The sequence below is a fragment of the Nuphar pumila genome, chromosome 5, assembly GCF_984573655.1.
Source record: "Nuphar pumila chromosome 5, dmNupPumi1.hap1.1, whole genome shotgun sequence".
NCBI lineage: Eukaryota > Viridiplantae > Streptophyta > Magnoliopsida > Nymphaeales > Nymphaeaceae > Nuphar > Nuphar pumila.
The window spans coordinates 121,350,862-121,370,288 of NC_143253.1; the positions used below are offsets into that span (position 1 = coordinate 121,350,862).

The 19,427-nt window shown below is 41.3% G+C and overlaps 1 pseudogene across 1 annotated transcript; it reads right to left on the reverse strand.

Moving 5' to 3' along the window:
• LOC149838429 (BTB/POZ domain-containing protein At2g04740-like) lies at window positions 1–15,657 on the reverse strand (annotated as a pseudogene). Its single transcript, XR_016432187.1, has 8 exons — window positions 15,187–15,657; window positions 10,740–10,768; window positions 6,114–6,117; window positions 2,482–2,905; window positions 2,190–2,441; window positions 2,074–2,110; window positions 1,860–1,993; window positions 1–534 (listed from the first exon to the last, which is right to left on the reverse strand). The product of XR_016432187.1 is annotated as a BTB/POZ domain-containing protein At2g04740-like (transcript).
• Window positions 15,658–19,427: the final 3,770 nt, after the last annotated feature.

Genomic DNA, 19,427 nt, shown 5'->3' on the forward strand with positions numbered 1-19,427 from the left:
TTTTCATAGACCAACATATTCCAAACTTGAATATCAACCTACAATATCATGAAAGCTCTTAGTTCATATGCACCTTACATTATGACTATTTGCAATTAGTGCTCCACAATGTTAAATTTAATACTTGCCTGCGTTTGCGCATGCCCTTTGGCAACAAAACCAGTAATAACTTTACATTTCTATTAATCACAGAAAGTTGCTTAAGCATTATCATCATCATTATCAATCCTTTCTAGTTTTCCAACTAAAATAAGCATCCCCAGCCTTTTATCAAACAAAGCACTCTCAACTCTCTTGTCTAGATCAGCAGCTTCTGCCTCGAGCCATTTTCCCTGCAAATCATTGAGAATATTCCCTTGATTAGCAGTCCCACCAGCTCCTGGTGCACTAGGAAGGGTTGTGCGCAATGTAGAATCACCAGATGGTGGTGGAAACATCAAAAGCATAGCTCTAAACTCGTGTGTGTCAGCAGATGCCTCAAAATTGCAAGCCATTGCATCCAGACAATACTCTCTAATTTTCCACACACCATACCTACAAATTTCAGATGAAATTTGGTATGAGAGAGAGAGAGAGGAATAACAGACTATTCACACGCAGTTATCTGTAAAACTGGTCCTATGAAGAAGACCGTGTAATTTGTAAATTAATTCACAAAACCAAGCCATTTCAGACATAAGTTGGGATATAAAATTTGCAAACCAACACTAGAAGATTAAATGAAGTCTGGAGAGCACAAAGAACGTCACCATACAAAAAGGGTAAAGAAAGCCCTTATATCCCTAAAAAAGAGTATGACATAAAACAACTGCACACACACACACACATATGAGAAAAGATATGCTACAATCTTTTGTATGTACAAACGACTTAGCAAACCCTCCTTTGGCAAATTTAACCATATAAATACGATCTACATGGTCTGTTTTGTTAGGATCGACATTTGAATTGCTGGATTTTGACGTGGGAGTGGGTTTTTTTGAATGATCCAAGAATCAATGGCCGTAAGTGCTTCATTATTTTTGAATATATATATATATATATATATAAACTTACATTTTTAAAACCAACTCCGAGATCCTCTTTAAAAAAACTCCTGAGAAAAACCTTGCCAATAAATTGCCAAGAATAACACTGGTGACTATGATTTATGTATCACTGCCTAACCTGTCATGCTATTACGTTTAACCACGAGCTTGTTACTAAGCCACTGAAATATGTGAAGAAAAATTACCTTTTCAAGCTTCTTAATCAAATCATATTTTCCACTTTTTCTCATATAAATAGCATTTTGCTCATCGAACTTGACCAAACCATGGTTGTCTAGCATTAAGACTAAGCACATCTTTGTTTGACCACAAGATTGTTCCTAAGCCACCTAAATATCTGAAGACTGAAATTACCTTTGTAAGCTTCATTTCATCCATTTTTCTCATAAAATGAAACAAGTAACATTTTAGTCATCTCATTTTACTAAACTAATGTCATCTATAAATAAGATCAAGCACATCTTTGTTTCATAGACAGAAAACTGAAGTGGTTAAATATAATGAAGGAAAAATCTGGTTATTTGTAATTCATATAACAAACCTGAACACTCAAAATGAACAGTCAAAAGGTCCTTAAAATTGACAAACTCTTGCAAAGGCCATTAAATATGGGTAGAGCTTCAAAACAAGAAATGCCGTTTATCAGCATTGACACACTATCCTAATAATTTCTGCAAGCATTTCATGCATGAGTATATATCTTCAAACAACAAGATACAATGAATAGAACATGCATCTTTAACAGAAAATTCACAATGACAATCATAGAAAAGATAAAAGTCATGACAAGAGAAGGGAGGGATGTAATACATATCCGACAGTATCAGCCACTGGAATAAATCTGCCAGTGAAGCCGTTTCCAAGTGTGGTAAAAGAGCATCAGCTGATGCACGCTTGAGAGGAAATAATAAATATCTTGAAGCAGCATCAAACATCTCCTCAGCCTGTCAAAGGACATTTTAGTATTTTAAACATTAGGAAGAAAAAGTCAGGAGACTCAGGAGCAAACCTTTCAAAAGATTACCTGATCAGGATCAATACCCTTTAGCCTGTCTGTATACCTAAAAAGAATGACATGCATTAAAAAACTGCATGATAAAATTTTTAAAGTCCAATCATAAATCAGCATCACAAACTTAAATATACTCGATCATCTTCTCAAATGTCTCTGGACTCAGATCATGCTCTTCAAGCAAAGGAAGAGACCGGCTCTGAAGTCCATCATTACCTTCACGAAAGCCAGTCATTTGAGACAATCTTGCTTTGAAATACTCAGAACAGGAAGCCATAACAACTTGATGACAACGGAAAATCTTCCCAGCAACTGAGATACAAACATCTGCAAGATCTTCTCTAGAATGACTTGGCATATCAACTGTCACTTGTGACGACCTGTCAGCATCTTTTGTATTTTCCAAATTTGTCTCTGCACAGGGCTGTCTGAAGAAGACGTTGCATTGAAGCAGGAAGCCTATCTTCCTTAAGGAGGGACAAACCCTGTAGAATAAACCGTTTCTGAGAATTATCCACATCTCTCAAAGACTTGTACTCAGCATACTTTTGGTGAGTCAACTCCTTCTCGAGGACCTTCCTTAATCCTTCACATTCACACACTTCACAGATTTGTATAAGGTCTTCCATGTAATCAACTGCAATCTCTAGACTGTCAGAATAAAAGAAGTGAATAAGGCTGTATAGAGCAGGGTATGATGGTTTTTCCTTGGAAAATCTCACTTCCCAGCGATCCTTCCAGTCCTCAAAACTTCCTTTTAAAGAAGGGTGAGCGAGCACTTAGAATCACAGGGTGTGTTTCAATTGGTCTTCCATGCACAAAAAATGTTACATCTGGAGGAAAGCTGTACGACACACCATTTTGCTGAGTATAACCTGCTGCATACAACAACAACAACAACTACGCCTTCATCCCAAAACAATTGGGGTCAGCGATATGAACCAAAAAAGAAATTCATTTTGGGTCTTCCACATGAATCCTTTTCCTCCAATCATTTCTATCCAACGCCATGTCCTCGGTGAGGTTCAAAGCATTCATATCCTTTCCTATCATCTCCATCCAAGTCTTCCTAGGCCTACCCCGACCTCTTTTAACTAATATATTTTCCCATTTCTCCAACCTTCTAACTGGAGCATCATTAGGCCTTCGCCGAATATGTCCAAACCACCGTAAACGATTCTCTCGCATCTTATTTTCAATGGGTGCAACACCTACCTTCTTACGTATCTCTTCGTTCCGAATCTTATCTTTTATTGTATTTCCACACATCCATCTAAGCATCCGCATCTCAGCTACACTCATTTTTTGAATATGATGTCTCTTGGCAGCCCAACATTCCGTACCATATAGTAAAGCGGGTCTAATAGTCGTCCTATAAAACTTTCCCTTCAACCGCAATGGCATTCTACGATCGCACAGCACTCCAGTAGCACTTTTCCATTTCATCTACCCAACCTTTATCCTATGATTTACATCTCCATCAATTTCTCCATACTTTTGAATGATGGATCCCAAATATTTGAAATAATCATTCACCGGTATATCTTGCTCACCAAGCTTCACTACACTCCCATCACTACTTCGTTGCTTACTAAACCGACATTCCATATATTCAGTCTTACTCTTACTCAACTTAAAACCTCTAGCTTCCAATGTCTGTCTCCATAATTCTAACTTAGCATTAACCCCAGCTCTAGACTCATCAATCAAAACAATATCATCAGCAAACAACATACACCACGGTACATTTTCTTGAATTGATCTCGTAAGCTCATCCATCACTATCGCAAATAGGAAAGGGCTTAAAGCAGATCCTTGATGTAACCCAACCGTTATCGGAAAATTGGTTGTCACCCCTCCACAAGTGCGGACATTGGTTACTACTCCTTCATACATATCTTTAATTATACTAATGTACTTGAGAGAAACACCTTTCTTCATCATTGTCCACCAGAGAACGTCCCTAGGTACTCTATCGTATGCCTTCTCTAAATCAATAAAAACCATATGCAAATCTTTGTTCCTCTCTCTATATCTTTCAATAAGTTGTCTAAGAAGATGTATAGCTTCCATAGTTGATCTTCCAGGCATAAAACCAAATTGATTCTCCGATATCATGACAACCTTCCTCAACCTAGACTCAATCACCCTCTCCCAAAGTTTCATAGTATGACTCATGAGTTTTATACCACGATAGTTTGTGCAATCTTGTATATCACCCTTATTCTTATATAAAGGCACCACAGTACTCTTCCTCCACTCATTAGGCATCTTATTTGTTCGCCAAATCAAGTTAAAAAGATTTGTCAACCATTCTAAACCTTTCTCTCCCAAGCATTTCCAAGCCTCGATAGGTATACCATCTGGGCCAACTGCCCTTCTTGATTTCATTTTCTTCAAAGCCTCTGCAATTTCTTTCTTTTGAATCTTGCGCATGAAGTCATGATTTATCTCATGAAAAGGAATGGAGAAGTCTCCAAGATCTTGAGCATGACTATCATTAAATAGCTTATCAAAATAATCTTTCCATCTCTCCTTAATCTCCTCATCTTTGACTAAAACCCTTTGCGTTTCATCTTTGATACATCTAACCATACCCAAATCCTTCGATTTCCTATCTCTCATCTTTGCAAGCCTATAAATATCCTTCTCGCCTTCTTTGGTATCCAACTTGTCATAAACCTCCTTATATACCTTAGCCCTCGCATTTCGAACAACTTTTTTAGCTTCCTTCTTTGCTATCATATACTTCTCCAAATTCTCACTATCACGACTCTTACTTAGATTTCTATAACACTCTCTTTTAACCTTAATAGCTAATTTGACATCCTCATTCCACCATGATGTATCCTTACCTAGTGGTGCACCGCCTTTAGACTCACCCAATACCTCCTTAGCTACTTTTCTCATACCACCCGCTATCTTATTCCACATTGATTCTGAATCCTCCTCGAGACACCAATCAACTTCCTTAACTACCTGCTCTACAAACATTCCTTGTTTAGCTCCTTTCAGTGCCCACCACTTAATTCTAGGATCTATCCTATGTCTATCCCTTTTGCGGCATTGTCTAATTCTAAGATCTAAAATTAAGACTCTATGTTGTGTAGCTACACTTTCTCCTGGTATAACCTTACAATCGATGCAACAACCCCTATCTCTCTTTCTAAGTAGGAAAAAATCTATCTGACTCGTATTAACCCCACTTTTAAATGTTACTAGGTGAGACTCCCTCTTCCTAAACCAAGTGTTTGCTAAGATCATATCATAGGACAAACAAAAATCTAAAATCCTTTCTCCACTTTCATTTCTTTCTCCTATACCATAGCCTCCATGGATATTCTCAAATCCATCCCTACTAATGCCTACATGTCCATTAAGGTCACCGCCGATGAAAGCTTTTCTCCATAAGATGTCTCTTGTACTACTCCATCTAAATCTTCCCAAAATTGATGCTTAATGGAATCATCTAAACCTACTTGAGGTGCATAAACACTAATAATATTAATAATATCCGTACCTAATACTAATTTAATAAGTAAAATTCTATCACCCTTCCTACGGACCTCAACTACATTATCTATAAACTGACGACTCATAACAATCCCTACTCCATTCCTATTTCTATTTATTCCTGTATACCAAATCTTATATCCCCAAGGTTCTATCACTTTAGCTTTCTCACCTACCCATTTGGTCTCTTGAAGACATAAAATATCAATCTTTCTCCTACACATAACATCTACTAACTCTACCAACTTACCAGTTAAAGACCCTATGTTCCAAGTGGCTAACCTAATTTTATGGTCTTGGACTAACTTCTTTACCCCCACCCGTCCAACAAAGTGAGGGAACCCTTGCCTATTTGACACCACACCCGGGCGCCGGTGTGACGCGTCGCTTCTGGGCGACGACCTAGCAACCCTTGCACATTTATCACTGCCTCCGGGCCTAGAGAGTACAGCGCGTCGCTCAGTAGGGAACGCCCCAACGAAATTCTCATATTGGTTCATTTTCATAGGATATGACAAAGTTTTTATGCTGGCTGTCACAGGCCTACCGCAACCCTCCTCCTTTATCAGGGCTTGGGACCGGCAGTGTATAACTACACAGGCGGAGTTATGCATCAAGAGACAATTAGAGTACCTCAGCAGACTTCAAAAGGAAGCAAAATGATAATTGCTTTGAAAAGAAATGAGCTGGTATCCTTTATCTCCGACTTCACACGGTGAGTATGCCACTAATAAGCAATTCCAATCTACAAGAATAGATGCAAAAGGAAATTATAACTGAGAAAAGTCAAGGCACTTGTTGATTGTAAACGTGTCAAGTTATTGTTGCTTTAATTTTTTGTCTGTCTACATGCTTCTGCAATTTCGTGTGTAAGAATGGTTTAAATTCATTGAGTCACCTGATGAGTAGGGATGGCAATGGACCTAGGAAAAATGGGGCCCTGCCCCGCCTCACCCCGTTTGGACTGGGGATGGAGGACATGAAACAAGGATGAAGGTTAAAATCAAAACCCGTGCAGGGATGGAGGCGGGGATGGACTTACGCTTTCCCCCGCCCCATCCCCATTAGTAAAATAATTAAAATGCCTTTAGGGATGGCAGTGGACCGGGGAGAAATGGGGCCCCATCCCGCCTCATCCCGTATGGAACGGAGATGGAGGACATGAAACGAGGATGGAGGCGGAGATAGAGGTTAAAATCAAAACCCGTGCGGGGATGGAGGTCTGAATTTTGAGACGGGGCGGGGGTGGAGACCTTGTCCCCTGCCCCTGCCCGGGTCCACTGCCATCCCCACCTACTGAGCCACAGGCACAATTGTACGACCATCAACTAGTGGCTACGACATGAACTGGAACAAGCTATTATGGTATGAGTCTTTTGTAATAGAGATGAAATACAAAGTCATTTTTAATAGACCAATCACAGAATCAATCCTGACCACATTAAAACAAATGGCTTAAACAGAACTATTCCCTACCGGCAGATGGATAGACAACTGGATGCCAATTTTCCTACATTTGCTGAGTACCTTGACACAGGCTTGGGTCCAAGAAATGCTGATCACACAAATAAAGAGATGTCCACTATGAACTAGATAAGTCAATGGGTGCACGAATGTTTCACCTTCACTGAGTACATTATTACTATAGCAATTGGTCAATGAAAGAAAATCTGATATGATGTTCAGAAAGCTTCAATATGGTACTGGATGGGCAACATATTTCTCAAAGTACAGGATAGGGACATCATTGCAATACAACAATTAAAAAAATCAGGTATCTTGCGACAACTTTTATTTATTGTTATGGAAAAGCTTATGTGAGAAGCCCAGGTCTTTTTTCTCCCTTGTTTTGGTTGGGGACATATCCAGTATACACGTCTTCTGTTTGCAATAAGTGATTCTTTCAGTATCGAAGATACAACAATATGCTTCATTTAAATTAATTTCTCAGAAGAAAATAAAAGGAAAACCATCAAATGCATTCCTGATAGGACGGTTTGCAAATCAAGATGAGCATTTAGCTAGAAAATCCTCCAAATAGATACATTTAACAAATTTATCGTGAAACCTGAAAACAATTTAGATAACTGACAGCAGAAAAGTACAAGTGAGAAAAAAGTAAAAAATGTGGATCCCAGTAACATAAAATTACATAACTCAAGAGGTCAATTAAAGGAAAATGGTTTCTTCAGATTGGAAAACAGAGATTCCATTAAAAGGCCAAAATGTAAAATTAAGCACTACAAAAGGTGATCATCCAGCAAAGGAAACTTCAATGATGAAACTCCAAATAGTTATGAGCCATTAGCAAGCTCATGTCAAAAGCTTTCTTTTGAAAACATACTCCAAGTACGACCCAAAAGATCCGCCCTGGTAGCCGCCCAGCTAGGATTGAACAGAGAGAGAGAGAGAGAGAGAGAGAGAGAGAGAGAGAGAGAGAGAGAGAGAGAGAGAGAGAGAGTCCCCCACTTCTCCCAAGACTCTCTAAGAGACCCACCCAGCCTGAAGTCTTGCCCAGGCTGGGACTCCCCCACCAGAGTCCTCTCAAGGGTGAGATTGTGGATATATTTTTACATTTTTATCCCTTTATATTTCTATAAATAAGGATGTATAGTTACTTTATTTCTTAATGAGATTTATTGAGTTGAACTTCTAAATTTTGTTCTCGCTTGTATGATTGCTCCCTGAGGGAAAGACTTTGCTCCCTCACCCGTTTATCCATCCCTGCTCATCGCTGGTCAATCAGGAACATATTTCTCCCATTCAATAATGCCTTCACCTTTTGCCTTGATTTTTGTGCCTAGCAGATGGGATCCCCATCTCTCCCTTCCTATTGTTTTTCTCTTGGCCGTGTCCCCCTTCCCTAGGACATGCCCTAGCCACTCTCCCCCTTCCATGCACCTTTGGCCGTGTCCCCTACCTAGGGACACACCTCTTTCACTTCCTGCCCAAGTTGTGTTTGTGCTCGATGATACGCCCTGCCGTTGCAGCATGTCTGACACCTATCAGACATGCTGCCCCTGTCTCCACTGCTGTTGCTGCCGTAGCCCTACCACTACCTTTCCTTCTTCCTTGCTGAGCACCCACACATGTCTCGGCCTCCATCTGTGGTGCGAATCGTTTGGCCGTGCTCCGCTTCGTGTGTTGGACCGATAGAACCGATCCTCTCAAGGTTTGGGCTCTAACAGTGGTATCAAAGCATCGTTCTTGTGAGACACACCGACCAACAGACTACCGGTCGATGTAACAAGGGCACACACCCTTCCCGCTTTCGCTTAGGTACGATTCGACACACGTGTTAAATTTCTAAGTTATATTTTCCAAATATGTTGCGTTAAATTTTATCGTGTGGAATGTTAGATCAAATCCAACGTTGATCTAACCCGAATTCAGAGGATTCAAATTCGTTTGATGTGCTCATGACGTTTTTGGGTCTCCAAAGAGCCGGACAATAGTCCTGACGACTTTATAGACGTATGACTAAATTCTTTCTCAACCTGTACCAAGCAATACGTATTTTGGTGCAACCTGAGCACTTTTGGGAGGGTCTGACCAACCTAAGTGCTCGACTGTTGAACGGGAGCCCCACGCCTACTCGACCATTTGCACACACAACACTATTGTACCATTACCATAACACTTTTCTGTATCACGAGTCTATTCAGTGATGACCCACATCCTTCCTGTTTTTGTAACTCTAGAAACCCGTGATATAACTCAAGCACAAAAGATGTGTAGTGATCTCTGCATCGCATTCGAAGCGAGATCTACTCGGGTTGACGAGCAACTCGCTAAATTGTCCAATGATGCGGCTAAGCTCAACAGAAAGCTCGATAAGTGATTCTGATAGCTTCTCGTGCGTATGGATGAACACGATAATAATCAAGACGATTTTAATGGAAAGTTCGGCTTGGGCGGCCAAACCTTGGGGTCCACCAACGGACCTTATTAGGCCTGCCAACCTCGGCTGAAATTTCATAAATTTGCAAGGGTCAACCCTACAAGTTGGCTATTTCAAGCTGAGCAATATTTCTAGATTGCCAAGATGCCTGAAGAGGACCGGGTGGCCTTCGCCTTGATCTATCTCGAGGAAGATGCCATCCGCTGGGATAACTGGTTGGTGTCCTAGCTAAGGATACATACTTGGGAGGGTTTTTCAAAGCCCTAGTAATACAATTTTGGTCCCTCTACTTACGCCAACTAACATGTCTCGTTGTCCAAGATTTGCTAACTGGGCAATGTTATCAACTACCAGGCAGAATTTGAGAGGTTGAGGAATATCATCACCAATTGGTCCCAATAATCACTGATTGGGACATTTATTGTAGGTCTTAAACTGGACCTACAAATCGAGGTACAGGCCGTGAGACCAATATCCTTGATGGAAGCTTTTGAATTGGCATGCGTGGCCAAGGAGTAACTATCACAGATAAACTCGCATTGGACCTGGTCAGGTGGAATGTCCAATAAGAGGAACATGTCCCAAGGGAACCCAGTCTCTAAAAAGATTGTGCCTCACCCCACACAAGAGGCCGCCCCTCCTAGGTCTATCGAGCGTGCCACAGATCGCTCCCAGCCGCCTAGTCAAACGTCTGAACCACAACCCAAGATGCATGTGAAGCGACTCTCTCACAAACACATGGAGGAGCATCGCAAGAAGGCCCCTGTTATCACTGCGATGGGGTATGGACCATACACCACAAGTGTAAGGTCCTGAATCTATACCTTATCGATATTGAGGCCGAAGATGATGAGCTAAGTGACTCTAAGTTGACGAATACAGGTGATGACACTTTGGAGAATGTTCTAGAGATATCGTACCACGCGCTAGCATACGTGGAGGCACCTCAGATGATGAGGGTACCTGATAGAATCAGTCAGTTGATGATTTCAGTGCTAATAGACACCAGTTCAATACACAACTTTGTGTGTGTTCAGACGGCTAAACAAGCCAAGTGTACGACTACCCCTCAACAACCCTTCAAGGTAGTGGTCGGGAATGGTAGCAAACTCAGGTGCATCACTCTATGTCCAAGAGTTCGGTTGGAGATCCAGGAAACCATCCTGACCATGAATATGTATGTACTATCGATTAAGGGCGTGGATGTGGTTCTAGGAATGAGTGGCTACAGCCCTAGAGTTCTGTCCATTAAAACTTCAGGGACATGACAATGAAGTTTGAGTACGGGGGCCACTAGGTTTCGATCCAAGCTCCTCCCAGGATACCTTCTTCTCTGGACGAGTCTAAACAACTCTCTAAGGTTGTTCGAGAGGGCGTCTTTTAGGTGTTCTTGATGATGGCAGCAGATGGGGTACCCATGACCCCTACAGAGACCCTCGCTCACCTGAAAGCCTTGCTTCAGGAGCTAGGTATAGTGTTTGACGAGCCCAAAGGCCTACTGCCCTATCGGTCCCATGACCATGCGATTCCCATTGAGCCACAGACCAAGCCCACGATTACTCGGCCCTACAGATATACACACGCACAAAAGTATAGATTGAGCGGCTAGTGAAGGAGGTGCTCTCGAATGAGATCATCAGGGCACATGAGAAAACAATGCGCCTAGTGTTTGACCCTAAAGATGACAAGGATCGGTGGCTACAATTGTTCCCTGAGAGCTCTCACCTTGAGGATAAGGCTGTTTGAGATGGGTTGATTGTTACAGACCTTTTTTCTGCCTCAAGTCAGACTCAGAATATCCGCTCCAACTGGGATTGTGTGGAGAGAGAGAGAGAGAGAGAGAGAGAGAGAGACCCACTTCTCCCAGGACACTCTAAGAGACACACCCAACCTAGAGTCCTACCCAGGCTGAGACTCTAGTAGGATGCCCCCCCTAGAGTCCTCTCTAGGGTGGGGATTGTGGATGTATTTTTACCTTTTTATCCCTATATGTTTTTATAAATAGAGATGCATAATTACTTTATTTCTTAATAAGATTTATTTAGTTCAACCTCTAAATTTAGTTCTTGTTTGTGTGATTGCTCTCTGAAGAAAAGACTCTACTCCCACACCCGTTCATCCATCTTTGCTCATCGTCGGCCAGTCAGGAAGATATTTCTCCCTTCCAGTTGTGTCTTCACCTTTCGCTTCGATTCCTATACCTGCTAGGTGAGATCCCCATATCTCCCTCCTTGACCTGTCATTTTTCCCTTGGTCGTGTCCCCCTACCCTGGGACACGCCCTAGCCATTCTCCCCCTTTCATGCTCCTCTCGTCGTGTCCCCTACCCTGGGACATGCCTCTTTCACTTTCTGGCCTAGCAATGTCCCTGCCTGGTGACACGCTCTGCCATTGCAACATGTTCGACACCTATCAGACATGCTTCCCCTGCCTCCGTTGTTGTACTCTCTGCTTCTACTGTCGTAGCCCTGACACAACCTTTCCTTCTCTGCTGCGCACTCTTAGTTGTCAAAGGCAGTGCCTAGGCAACCTAGGCACAGCCCCACCGCCTGGGCGAGCAGGTCTGGGTGGTGGGGCCCTATATTTCCGCCCAGGCACTGCCTAGGCTTTTTTTATTTATTTTTATTTTTTTAAGACATATCATTTGTTTTCTTCTTCGAGAAGAAGAAGAACAAAGAGAAGACAATATACATGTTTCTTATTATGTTTTTTTTTATTTTTTATTTTGGGTACCGCCTAGGCTCTGCCTATCGCCTATGACAACTAAGTGCGCACTCACACGCATCTCGGCCTCCATCCATGGTGCGAATCGTCAGGCCGCGCTCCGCTCTGTTTGTTGGACTGATAGAACCGATCCACCCAGGGTTCGGGCTCTAACATAAGACCCTTTTCTTTTTCCTTTTTTTTTGTTTTGTTTTTCTGGATTGGCAAGTTGGTGCTAGGTGGAGCCTGATCGGTATGGAAAACTTACAAATTACATGATCATTAGGAAACCACTCAAGTGGCTTGTCTTTCCAGATTTTACGTTATTTGCAATATAATTACCGGACTTAGGAGTCCATATACATATAAATCCTGGAAATTTGTATAGTCGATCAAGGATGTCCTCTGGCACTAGATTTAGTCTTCTCTTGCTTTCAAGAGTGTTTTTGATAATCTTGACTAAATCTGATCGGGATGACTCCACCAACATAACTCATGAGCTAGTAGCTCTAGGATGGACCAGCCATTCCAAGCTCTAACAGCTGCCTTATGAACCGAGGATCCAAGTCTTCATTCATGAGGGCAAATGTTGTAAATAGATACCTTAGTCCAGCCAATAGGAGGCAGATCCCAGCAATCTGTATAGATCCAATTCTAAACTACTGGATGTTCGACATCTTTCAGAAAAGGTAGAATATGATGTCGAATTCCATTCAGTGCCACCATTAGACAATGTGATCCTTTATGCTGATATCTTATAAGATAATTTTGTTCTTAATGGAAAGGATCTAGGTCCTGATGGATTTCCACCGGACTTTTTCAAATGGATATGCCTAAATGCAAAGCTGACCAGTATAAATTCCTGGAAGAATCCAATTCAAATGGCATACTTCACAAGGAATTCAACAAATCATTGATCATCCTTATCCTAAGGAACTACAGGCTGAAGATATAAACAGGTTCAGGCCCATTTCATCACTAGGCAGTGCATACAAAGTTGTTGCAAAGGTACCTGCTACTTGAATGAGTCTCGTGATGTCTAGAATTGTCTCACCTGCTTAGCGTGCCTTTATCAAAGGAAGGAAAATTCCAGACTGCAGTCTTATGCTAAAGTTGACTTATATAGAACCTTTGTCAGCGTTAAATGGGACTGTTCCATACCATGCAACTAATGGGGTTTGGTGACAGCTGGATCCGTTGGGTGCATGAGATGGTCACAAATAACAGTCCATTTCTGTCTATGGGGCCTATGGCAGGCTTCAATGGTGATTATTTTGGCATGTATAGGGACCTATGGCAGGGTTGCCCACCATCTCTTATCAGGGTTTAGTAACTATGCTGTGATCATCCGTAGATTCAGGCTTCATAGCAGGGCTGCTTCCTAGAATTCCCCGTCTAACAATTCTCAAACTCATAGATGATCCGCTGCTGTTCCGGGCTGCATCACTAAAACAAATGAGCAGAACATGGCTGACCCCAAAGGCTTTCTAAGCCATTTCAGGTTTATCAATAAATCACAAGAGAATTGTACTTTTGTTCAATCCCTACATGGTACTAGATTCTGCAGCTGAGATAATTTTTAGATGTAGTATTGGCCACCTTCCTTAGGATTGCAGATTATGAAGGGAGTTGCAGGGGAGTTTGAATGAGAAGACATAGAGATCAAGGTGAGGCAGTAAGCGCAGTCTTGTTTGGCTAATTACTTATATAAAACTGGTCGTACAATCCCATCAAGCATGTAGATGCCTCGGTGCCGTTGTACCTCATGAACATTTACAAGCTACAAAAAAGACAACTGTTAAGATAAATGTATCCTTAGTGTGTATACATATATGTATGTGTATATATATAATTATGTACATCTTCATAAATAATAGTACGTATATATATTATATACATATTTATGTTGACTACGCCCTTGGTCAACCTAGGTTGATTGACTAGCTCCAATGGCTAGAAGGTTTGGTGGCCTAATCAAATAGAGGAGTACCACCGAAAACCTGCCAGATGGGTTAGGAATCCGAGGTTTTGCTAGACTCCCTTTATCAATGTCTAGCCGACAGCACACAAATGAAGCCCCGGCATCCCCCCATATTAGACTTTATCTTCTGCTTTCCCAGTGAATTTGATTGAAACAGATGACAAGATGGAGAGGGATGGCTTAAGTAACAAATCCGAATAACTATCTCCAGCCGAATTCGTTTTATAAGACTTATCAGAAGATGCAATTAGATTTATAAGACTTATCAGAAGATGCAATTAGATAATAATCATACCCTGAATGAGCAGACAAATCGACCTAGGAAAGAGATGCTTACACACTAGAACAGAACCTAACTCTACTTTTTTTCTTTCTCCTGCTGCTATTCTTCAGGAATTCCCAACAAAGGGTTGCACTATAAAAAAAAGTTGTTAAATTTTTTTGAAGAACACTGGCCTACTAAAAGAAAGGGGAGTAAATGACGGAGACTAAAAAAACTATTTAAGGTGGCATTGTCCACGGTGAAACCACCCCAAAGCCAAGTCACTATGGTATCTCCTACTAAGAAGAAGAAGAAGCCTATCCATGTCCAATCGTCGAGATCGTGAGTTTCAATGCAATTGCACTAGATCATTACCCAAATCAATCCGAAAAATAGTCGCTCAGATCAACATTTGAAGGTTCAATTAATAATCGTTGCTAGCTTTCCGTAGAGCTCATTAGTAGCGAATTGCTGGGGAAAGTGGCAGCTTGTTCGAAGCAATACCCAACCTATCCACATTTAATCGTTCAGATTGAGAGCTTCAATTCAATTGCAATATATCAATTATCGAATCAACCAAAAGAAACAGTCATTCAAGACAACATTTGAAGTTCAGTAACAGTTACTAGCATGCCCTAGAGCTCATTAATAGCGAATCGATGCCGAAATTGCGTGTTATCAACCAAGATGCGGAAAATTGCGTGTTTTCGACCAAAAAACAAAGGACTTGATTGGAGCTAGAGAAGAAGGATAAATTCGGCATGACGATTGAGGGGGAGAGGAGGAAGGCGAACCTTGAGCGGGCGGATGGCCGTCAAGGAGGGCGTCGGTGCGGTTGTTGGCGGGGCAGGCGAGGAAGGTGCCGCGGAGTGCGGATTGGAGGGGGCCGAGGGAAGGGCCTCGAAGGCCTTGAGGAGCTTGCGGTCCTTGATGTTGAGGGCGGCGTAGTGGCAGCGATCGCCATCAAAGGTGTGCTCGGAGCAGATGGCGCCGCTCTCCAGGAGAAGGCGGGCGGCGTCGAGGTTTCCGGCGAGGCAGGCGTAGTAGAGGGCGACAGAGTCCCAGGCGTTCACGTTCACTCCCAGCTCCAGCAGGTAGCGCAGCCGATCGAGGTCGCCCGCCCGCGACGCCTCGAACACGTACCCGTTGGGCACCTTCTTCAGCGGCACGAACGGCTCCTCCTCCGCCGGGTCGTAATCCAGCCCGTCCAATTCCCCCTCCATCGTCCATCGACGACCCTCCTCCATCGCCCACTCTCTCTCTCTCTTACCTCTTGATGGTTTGTTTGGATGACGCTGAACGATGTTCATTTTGGTTAAATTGCAGTTAACGTTCATGATTTGGGGTATAAAATCTTGGCGGATATTTATGCGATCCTGGGCATGCATCTCAGTGATGTCCCGCTCTTTTCTGCTGACCCTCTCCCTCTTTTGCCGTCCTGTTCGATGTTTTTTTTTTTTTTTTGCTTTCTTTTGACTTTTGCTCTTGTTCAGTTCATGGGTTCAACATTTTGTTGGTAATGTTGTATTTCTTTCGGCTCTCTTTGCCTGATTTCTTCTTTAAGAAGGAACGAAGCACGAAACTATGAGAAGGAAAGGGCGGACACGACACGACACGACAAACCCGTCAATCAAGAATTGGAATCCTAACTTTTGTGGATCTTAAGTTTTAGGTTCGAGTTATGCCCGGGTCCTGTTCTTAGAATCTAGGGTTTGATAGGGGTGACAGTGGACCTAGGGAAAATGATCCTCGCCCCGCCTTTCTTTGTTTGGATCGGAGATGGAGGGCATGAAATGGGGATGGAGGTTAAAATGAAAACCTGTATGGGGATGAACTTACGTTTTCTCCTGCCACGCCCCCATCTTCGATCTTCGATCTCCGTCAGTTAAATGCTAAAATACTCTTTAGGAATGACAGTGGACCGAGGGAAAATGAGGCCTCGACCTACCTCATCCCGTTTGAACAGGGGATGGAGGTTAAAATCAAAACCTGTGCAGGGATGGAGGCAAGAATGAATGGCATAATTTTGAGATGGGGGTGAGGGTGAAGACCTTGACCCTCACCCAAGCCCCGGTCCAATGCCATCCCGCTGATTGAGTGCGGGTCGAAACAAGAGTCAGATCCGGTGTTGTTGGGGCCAAGAAATTACAAAAAAACCCAACCCACGTAAAACACATAAAAATCGCTTTTTGAAACAGTGAAAATTTTGTGAGGGATGCTTGACAAATTTTCATGCCGAATACTTTTTTAAGTACTCGGATTGATGATTGGGATCTGCGCTTGGTTGAACCATAGTCACAATTCTCGTCTCAATTTTTTTTTTTCAGAATATTAAAAATGCCAGTCGAGAATAGAACTGCTGTGTGAATCGGGCATTTCAACACTTTTTTTGGCAAATCCAACCATATGTAAATGTGTTGGGTATGGTGAATTTGTTGTGAATTAACTGTTGCTTCCTGTATTTTTTATTATGAAAAATATGGTTTTTGAATGCTTGAATATTTTTGAAGATTATGAGCTATTGATTTTTTTTCATTTTTCAAAATTTTATTAAAAAAAACATGTTTTAAACAAAGTTTTGCTAACTATTGTCTCATACTAGGAAAATAAATAAGAATGCCAATTAAGCATGATGCCTTTTTGTTTGTAGGCCTTACACAAAATTTTGGATTTGTGCTTTCAGTGTTGGGCCTGCTGAGGGGGACGTAGGAACAATATTTTTTACTCATGTATTGCCTAGTTTTGATTTATGATTTTGTTGATTAACTATCAATCACCAAGACATTGTCATATATAGTGACCAACGGGTGCTCACCTTGTCCGGTAAGAGCAGCTACTGCACGTCACCTTGTGTTGGGACGTTGCAAGTTCGAATCCCAATGGTATCATTGGATTACTGGTAGGGGTCTAACTAAACCCAGCTTGCCTTTAAAAAAATAGACAATATTATAGTGAACAGTAAATGAACATAAAAAACTTCCATTGACATCCTACGGGATGGTGCCAATATATCAAAGAAGGTTTTTTTTTTTTTGTTCGCAAAATAACTCCTGTGTTATCGTTGGTTTACAAAAGTGATCATAGAAGTGGGAAATCTCAAGTGGATTCTAAAGACTGTTCCCAAATGACTTTAAGGATTTGTTAAATCCATAAGTGTTATGGAATCCATAAGAGGCAGTTTTCAAACAGAACCTAAAGACAACTTTGCAAGGGTTAAGCAAAAGGAGGCACCCATTTGTAAAATGGTGTCAATCATAAGGCATGGACTACTTACAAAACACCTTAACAAAGACTGGCATAACTCAACAAATTAATGCCCTTTAGTTATCGTGATGCAATTTAGGCCTTGGTCATACTTAGACATGCTCTTAACAATGGTGGGGGCGCGTGCTAAGATCTGGACCTTGACGTTAATGGTCAAGATTGGCATATGCCATATCACTTGAACCACCTTGGTTTCCTCGTAAAGTAAAGAGTTTCACTGATGACTGTCCAAAAAATTAAAAAAACTAATGTTGATTTAGTGCATTATACGTTGAATGGTCTCACTCATGAATATAAAAGTTTTGTTACCACTGTGACTATTGAGAAGATCCATTCGTTTTATGGGTTGTATGATATGTTTCTAAATAAAAAAAGGACCTAGTTGCTAAATTTGTGATCCTCTCAAGGTACCTCTAGTGCTGCTTTCTTTGCTCAGCAAGGAAGAGGCCATGGTCAAAGGTTCTTACTCATGATAATAATTGTATATTTGAGTTTTACCGTACATGCTTTCATGTTAAGGATCTAAAGAACAGGCTTACCCTCCTAAAGGGGCAAAGTGAGGGAGGACTATATGTTTGGAGAAACGAAGAGGAGTTGAGACATACTTTGCTCAGAAGGACCTCTCACCAAAAACGTCGCACTGTAGGATTAGACATCCTAGTTAGGGTGTTATGAATATTTTATGTATTAGACAAATTTTATCTCTTGAGAGTAGTTTGCACATATCTTATTTATGTTCTAGTTATGCATTGTATGGTTTATTTAAGACCATTGCTTCTTATCCTCTTGAGATTTTACATGGTGACTTGTGGGGCTATGCACATGTGGTCTTTAGAGGAGGACATAAATTTTATTTATTACTTGTGGATGATTATTCATATATTTTTTTTATTTTCTTTGGTGAGAAATTCAAATACATTGAGTTGTTTTGCAATATTTAAAAATATTCTGAAAAAACAAATTGGTTTTTCAATCTAAATTTTTCATAGTGATGGTGTTGGCGAGTTTATAAGTATGGCCTTTTAAAAAAATTTAAACCATCATGGAATTAAGTGATGAATTTCATGTCCTCACATTCTTCAACAAGATGGGGTCGTTGGAAGAAAGCAGAGACATGTTTTAGTGATAGGGTTGAGTATGTTCTCCTATGCCTCTATGAGCACTAGGTTTTGGGTAGATTCCTTTAGAACAATTGTATATCTCATAAATAGGCTTTTGAGTCTAAATCTTGGTAACTAGTCACCCTATACGTTATTTTTAAAGCAAATTCCAAATTATTTCTTCCCAAGTGTTTTTTGATGTACTTGTTCCCTGCAATTTTTAAATTAACTCCCAAAACCAAAGCCTGTGTTTTTGTTGGCTATGGAAGTAATTACAAAGGCTATGTCACTACAAGAATTCTGCGAATTAGCGACGGACGCTATCCGACGCTAATCCGTCGTAAATCCATCGCTAAACTGTTTAGCGACAGATTGACGAATGCTTAGCGATGGATAGCGTCCGTCGCAATTCCTTGGTCTCTAATTAGCAACAGAACTGATCTGTCACTACTTTCGTTGCTAATTTGCGATGGATTAGCGAATGCCATGATCCATTGCTAAATAAGCACTAATTTGGTTTTGCGACAGATACACATTCGTCGCTAATCCATCGCAAAAATTTAACGACAAATACGTATACGTCTCTAAATTCCGTTGCCAATTTAGCGACAGATTACATTCTGTCGCAAAACATTGGCTGATT